We start from the raw sequence: 7,655 nt of genomic DNA on the forward strand, positions 1-7,655 counted from the left end.
TTCCCTCCCACCACCCTGCCGGCGAGCGACGGATTCTTTCTTTTTCTTTCGGCAGCAGAGGGGAACACGCCCAAATCCTACCTCTCTGCCCCCACGAATTGTGGCAAACGGGGTGTAGTGGTGTTTGTTCCAGGTAAGTATATATAGCCGATTGGATGCGTCCATCTGATTGTAACTTGGGCTTTAATTAGTGGATCGACTTGTTTCAACATGATCCTCTTGATTGGGTGGTAGTGGTACAATATTGATGTTCAAGTGTACAAGCTTCTGTCTAGAAATCCGGTCAGAGAATTTATGTACAGTTTCATATTAGTTCGATAGTATTCCTTTTGAATTGTCAATAATTTATTTCAGTGCAGCACAAAAGAGCTAGCCTTGCCTTGTTTCTGACTAGGTTATATGGTTCCCCTTTACTTTTCTGTTACGAAATCTCCCTACATGTTTGCATGGACTCTTATAGGCAGACGGGGAAATCTTTAAATTGAGAAAGGTGATGTTCATTTGTGCGGCTGCATGTATGGCTTCTTGATTTGATTGGTTGGTTGCTTTGCTTGCTTCAGCCTTGAAAGCGATGGGGAAAGTCAAGAGGAGAGGTGGACATCTCACTAAAACTTTTCATAAGAAAAGAGCTTGCGAGAAAGAGTCGATCTCAGGTCTGCTAGTCCTTCCTTTGTTTTCCCGGCCCACATTTTCACGGTTTATCAGATTTGCCTTAATATTTAATCTTTTATTCAACTAAAGGTCGCTTGCTTGATGAGGACTGTAATAAAGATGTTTTCACTAAGCTGTTTGATCGGGTCAAATCAGTTGTCTCAATTTCTGTATGCAACGGTAATTATAATACTATTGTAGTCTTTTATTTTTGCAACAAATGTACTTATTGAAACACTACCACTTAAATGATTCGAGTTGCAACCTTCTGTAGGATATATAACTTTGTTTTCATGCTCTGGCATAGCTATAGCACGCCAGGTGAACCTTACAAGGTTTCTGACTTCAGCAAGTTTGGTTAAAGCTCTTGATGGTGAAGCAAACAGACATTGCTTCGACTTAAGGGTCGGCGCTGACATTCATTCTTTTTATAGTTTGTTTGCTTCTGATTACTATGTGACCATTTGTTGCATTATTATTTATTGTTTTGTAGATTGAAGTGTGCCACGAAGGCAAGAAAGTGTATATGGGTTATTTAGATGAACATGATTTAGATCGTAACTTTGCTGTTGTCAACGTCGAAAGCTTCCTCGATGTTTATGTTGGAATTTTCGACCGTGTGCTGGAATCTCCCCATGGTGAGGCATATTTGGTTGGGCGTGATGTCTCTGGTGATCTAATGGCCATGAATTTGGAGTTGGGTGGTGAAACAAGGGTATCACTGGATGATAAAGATCTTGACAGTAAAATCTCAGAGGTTTTATTCCATTTCCTTTAATGTAGCATGTAGTAGGCAGTAACAAAGAATTTTATTTTATATTCAGTTCTTGTTCATACAATATTTACATTTTGTTGAAATGTAACCCTCGTTGCCTGTCACCTCTATTGTGTTATTAGGCTTGGGAAGGTGGATCTGTTTTTTCTTGTGATGGGGAATTTGTTGGCATGAACCTTTTTTTGGTTACGGGAAGAGCCGTTTTCCTACCATGGAGCACAATTTGCAAGCGTCTGGAGTGGTACTGGACATCCTGGGAGAAGAAATTTGGTCTTGCACGTACAAAGTTTTATGGGTATGTCTAATTGCATTAGTTCAACTGCAACATTCTACCTCACTTAAACTTCCCTTACATGAGCATATATGTATGTGATAATCTGGATCATTCGTTTCTCGTTTACTTATCTTGTTTGGCATCTGAGCGGAATATTAACTTGTTTCTTTGACACCTCAACCAAAATATTTGCTGTCCTCAGTGTATCACAGTTGCCCTGTACTTAGGGATGAAAGCGGGAACGGGAAAATCCCGTACCGACCGACACCGTATCTTATTTTTACCGATCGAATACCGCATTTTCGGGAAAAACAGAAACAGGAAAAAATTCAGTAAAATTCGGCGAAATCGGGATCGAAATCGGTTGGGGGCTTTTCCTGACCGAATTCGCGGATCCCGTTTTTAATCCGGTTTTCCCCGTATGTTTTCCCGAATTAGCAGTAGCCCATCCAGCACCCATGCCCCAAGCGCCATTGCACCCCACGGCCCAAGGCCCAGAGGCCACTCGCGTAGCGCTCCAAAGTCCAAACCCTAGCAAACTCCCCAGTCCGCTCCCACCTCCCAGGCAGGCAGGCAGCCGCCGCACCCCATCGAGGCATCAGACAAAGGCATCAATCCTTCCCCTCCCTGGCCCTGGCCGCACTACATCGATCCCGTCCGCCGTCCGGCCGTGCCGCAGCGCCGGCGAGCTGCAGCCCGCCCCGGCGCCCCTCCCTCCTGTTAGGCCGCCCCGCGGGGCCGGCGCGCCTCCCTCACTCGCGCCCGCGCTGCCGCGCCGGCGCACTGCTGCCCGCCCCCGCGTGCCTCCCTCCCGCCGTAGTAGCCGCACCAGCACGGCAGGTCGGCAGCACCCCTCCTCCAGGGTCCAGGCTCACTCCTCTGCCAAGAGACAGATCATCTGTCGTCGCGCCCTGGATCTGTGAGTGGTGACCAGCAACTCAGCTCCTCGCCAAGCGCGTCGCCGCCGAGGAGGCCCTGACTGTTTGCTTCCCTGCAGCCTGCCCCTAGCGCTTGGGATGTTCAAGTTAAATGGTGTGTCCAGTGTGTCTCGGTGGATAGTGGACTTGATATTTGTATGAGTGTGCACGTCTTGTTACTTGTATGATAGTATGAGAGTGTGGACTTCTATTGTCGGTTATGGTGACATGTTTACTTATCTATGGACTATAGTTTTATTTTCTTATGTATTATGTATGCATGGTTGAATCTATTGTGTTGAGTTGAACGTTTGAAGTGGTTACATGTGTTGATGTTCCCACTTTTAAGTACCGTTTCCCGACCGTTATTGACATGATTCCGATCGAATTGTTTCGATTTCGATTTCCCGATCGAGCTCTCCCGTTTCTGTACCCGTTCCCGCATAAAAATATGAAAACGAAAATAATTAGGATATTTTCCCGACCGTTCCCGACCGCTTTCATCCCTACCTGTACTAGATTTGTGATATTTCTTGTGCCATTGTTAGAGCTGTATATGTTGTCTTATTGTGCACATTAGAAGGCATAAGGTCGTGTTTTCATGAAACATTTATTATACCCATATAACTTCAGGTCCTACTTTCTCTATCTTGTTCCTATCCTATGATTCTACATTATGTTGGTTTTGGAACCATTTTGTGTTAATCCACAAGCAGTACACATTGGCTTGATCCATTTTATTTTTTGGTTAGTAGTAACTTTTTTTTAGAAACCAGATCTCCCCGCTTTATTTCAAGGAAACAAAGCATAGTCTTTCATTACATCCACGCTCACACGTACGGGAACTGCTCACAAGAGCAACATCTTCTGAAATCACAGACTCACATCTCTACTCTCTACCGTCCAGCACATGGGCAATCACACTACTTGTTCGCCTGGCATCCAAAGTGCCCAGTGAGCATGTTGGTCTGGCTGCTATGGAGCCCTCCCCAGCCAATGGATCCAAACCTGACGGCGCCAGCACCTGGGATGTTGATGCAGTATGTCCCAACTGCTCGAACGGAAGCCTTAGCTGTCGCTGAGCCCTGTCCTCCTTTATAGTTGCTCCAGCAAGCTGTTCAGCTCTGATAAGTGAACATCCTTAGCTTGCACAGAACCTGCCAGTTCTTCAATAGCCTAATGCCCATCCATCTCTTGCCCTGAAAACGCATACCATTAAATTCCACAAACACTACATTAACGCAACACCACACATGTTCATGACGTTGTTTCTGTTGTTACTAACCCACCACAGGCCGCAGATTCAAAATCACATCCTATATCTTTATTGAAAATCTCTGCAAGGTAACTTCTAGTAGTGGCCACACAACAAGAAAAGAATAAGTGGCTAATAGATTCCTGCTCCAAGCAAAACAAATTAAACAGCTGACATCCTCTACCCAACAGATTCAAAATCACATCCTATATCTTTATTGAAAATCTCTGCAATGTAACTCCCTAGTTTCGGCCACACAACAAGAAAAGAATAAGTGGTTCACAGATTCCTGCTCCAAGCAAAACAAACAGCTGACATCCTCTACCTCCCTTCTTTTAGCCAAGTTAGATCTAGTCAAGGTTTTATTGTTGGCCAGTAGCCACAAGAAGATATGAATTCTTGGTGGGACAGTAATGTTCCACACAGAGGGGGTGTGCACTGGCTGGATACCTCTAAAACTAATGGTCTTATACATAGAATTAACCGAGAACTTCCCACCAGAGTCAAAAGACCAAATGATAGCATCACAGTACGTCATTTGAGAACACATGTTCTCCACTATATTCACCAAGTCTATCCACATGTCCTTTAATCTTGGACTCACTCTTCTCCTAAAGGAGATCTTAAGAACTCCTCCATCCCAAACATCAGCAATAGAAACATTTTTCTGTTCAGCAAAACTGAATGGCAAGGCGGTTAGTAGTAACTTTTATGTTCCTCTGCAGGTTTGGAGCACATGCAGGTGGTAAAACTAACAGCTATCCAGAAGGTGAGAATATAACCAGTCCTTGTGACTTTGTAACATCATGGTATATATCGTGCAAATTGTTGCAGCTTTCTAATTGACATCTATTTAGAAGCTGTGAAAATTTACTTTTACATTTTTATATCAATTAGTTTTGCTCTTTCACTAGTACTTATATTGCTTGTGCTTAGTAACGCATGTGCACTACATTCTGTGTAAGTGGGTATGCTCAGGCTCTCATCATAATATGACTAACATCACCTGTTGATCATTATGTGCATACAGATAATTCTGAATTTACTTGCCGTACTTAGTATCAGTAATTCTGTATATGCCGGTACTGATCATTTGACATTGTTGCACCAGCACAAACAGATCTTCTCAGCCAGGAACACTTAGATCTGGACTCCATGGGTTACCCTAAGTTACCATCAACCATGATGGGTGGTGAGTCGGCGTTTCTGAATTTGCTGACATTTTATAGCTCTCCTGTACCGCTAATAACTATTCTAAAATGTATATTTCTCAGCTGGCATGATTTTGGTCAATACTTTTGAGGAGACATTTGGTGATGTATGTGGTAAAGGTGCCTGGAGGAGACTCAGTGCAAGAGCAGCTTCTAGCATAGGTCGCAATGTTGTTGCGCTGGCTTCATTCAATGGTGATTTTATAATTGCCATTCTATTTTATCTCTCTTTTTTTATCACAACTAGCTGATAACCAGGATCTGGTGTAGGAGAAAGAAGGTTTTTTGCATGCATGGGTTTTTTTATTGGATGGAATGGATCTACAATTATTTTGACATCGGCAAGCTTGATTAGAAATTCTGGTGATGAGAACAAGATTGTCGAAAACTTGAGGGTTGGTGCTCATTATTCTGCAATTGCTTGTTCTTTTAAGGTGCTGCTTAACTCATCATTACTTCACTTTCAGATTGAAGTGTTGCTTCCAAGCAAGGAATCATGTTGCTCTAGTCAGTGTCCAGAATCATCGTGATCTTCGTCCAGCAAAGGCTCGACTTTCCTTGAACATGTGTTACGAAGTAGCAGCTATAGGGCGTTGCTTCAAAGCAGGTGCATTAATGGCTGTGAGCGGGAAGCTGGTTTCCTGGACAGGCACTCTTGATTGCGGCGTCCTCATATGTTCCTCGTGCAAAATCAAAAAGGTAATCCTGTGTTTTTTTAATCAGAAAATCTATTTGGAGAGGCCTCTCTAAATAAGCTTTATATAGGGAGCCTACTGTTTTTTGGAAAATAATCAACCCACACTCCCAGACCTCTGCCAAAAACAACAAATTTATTGTATGGCGTCATTTAATTAATCAATTGTTTCACTTTCTCCCAGAATGCATTATCTCCCTTGTTTGATACCACTTGCATGGTACGAGTGCCCGTTCACAGTCTTGCTGCATGAATATAATTTGTCAGGGTTCCTAGCGCAGGGGTTTGGAGTTGGTTTTAAAAATTTCTTTGTTTGACATCGTAATTAGTAATCAAAGTGTTGGTTTCCTAGCATTCTAGGAAACCAAACAGGGCCAATAGTAGCCTTTGCTATTTGCACTTGCTGGGTCTTGTATTTTGTCTTTGCGGGACCCTTGCTTTTACTGTAATGTCCTAATAAGAACTAGTTCTCCGTTTGTGATGTGCTCCTACTAGCTACACGTCCTTGCTAACGAGATGACGTTGTAGTCTGTGAGTGTATCAAGAAATTAACTTTATACTCCGTAAAAAGTTGAGAATAAGTTACATTGTAGTGCATGAATGTTAGAAACGGTAAAATAAGAGTGCGATGTGTCATGTCATCTTGCTAGGTTGGGATTGGAGGCCCCCTTGTTACCATGGATGGGGATGTTCTTGGCATGAACTTCTACGATAAGGAAATCGGAACACCTTTCCTGTCATGGTACGACATTTGCAAGATTTTAAAATCATTTGAGGAGAAAAGGTAAGTGCATATCATATAAGTTTGCTGATGCGTGTTGAATGAAGTATTATTAAATGTTATGCTTTATAGTGAGGCTGGTCCCTCTGGTGCTCCATTCTGGAAGATTGACAAGGATAACTCGGCTAGGTTGAACAGGTCGGTATCCTGATCTAACTAATTCGTTCATGGTTGGGAACAGTTTCACTGATGCATATCCATTGAACTATTATTTCAGGTGGCCTGTGCCCATGCCATGTTGGCGCCTTACTAACTACGAGGATGAGGAGGATGAGGTGGATGTTGACAAATATTCCTACATAGATGGAGAGAAAGTACTATTAATATGAGGAGGATGACTAAATGTTTAAGTGAAATAAAAGTATTGGGTTCGTGTATTCTCAGTCTTATTTAAGTCCATGTATTGTAGATGTGTATTTGGTTCGGGGGCCTGGTGGGCTGGGTCGGCTACTCGGCTATGACCCAGTTTTGTGGGTAGGGATAAAGTGACAACCCATCTCATGTTTGGTGAGTTTTTTGTTGAGTAAATTGCACCCGCCATACAACAACTTGGCAGGTGGGTACAAATTAGTCCAACAACTTGTAAAGTGCTCAATTTAGTACAATTACTTGACAGCTGGGTGCAGATTGATCCAACAATTTAGAAGATGCTTAATTTAGTGCAATAACTTGGTAAATTGGTGCACGCACAGTCCAAACGTTACACGATAATGTATTTGCTAACATAAGGTCACAATAAACAGTATATTCACGTCTTGACCATAGATTTTCATATCCTGCTAATAATTTTATTCTCATAATAAATTAATTATGGTTTTATTAAAAATAATATATTATTTAACCACCATTACAATAGCAACATATTAATGAAGCACAGTAGATGAACGTTAATAATTCTTAAATTTCATAAATGAAAATTACTGATGGTGATCCGGTTGTTGCTTTTCAACTATGTATAATCTTTTATTAGTTCAAATTCAATCAAATTTTAGAATTACACCATTAGCATAACTGAAACACTGAAGTCGATAAGAGAGACCATGAAACCTTAGGTTTCTTCTGCGCTTTTGCTCATGTATTCAACAATGCTCATGTTT

General features: G+C 42.2%; 1 pseudogene; it reads left to right on the forward strand.

The window, feature by feature from the left end:
* On the forward strand, positions 1 to 7,036 carry LOC120640333 (annotated as a pseudogene).
* Positions 7,037 to 7,655: the final 619 nt, after the last annotated feature.

This window comes from Panicum virgatum, chromosome 7K (genome assembly GCF_016808335.1).
Source record: "Panicum virgatum strain AP13 chromosome 7K, P.virgatum_v5, whole genome shotgun sequence".
Lineage (NCBI taxonomy): Eukaryota > Viridiplantae > Streptophyta > Magnoliopsida > Poales > Poaceae > Panicum > Panicum virgatum.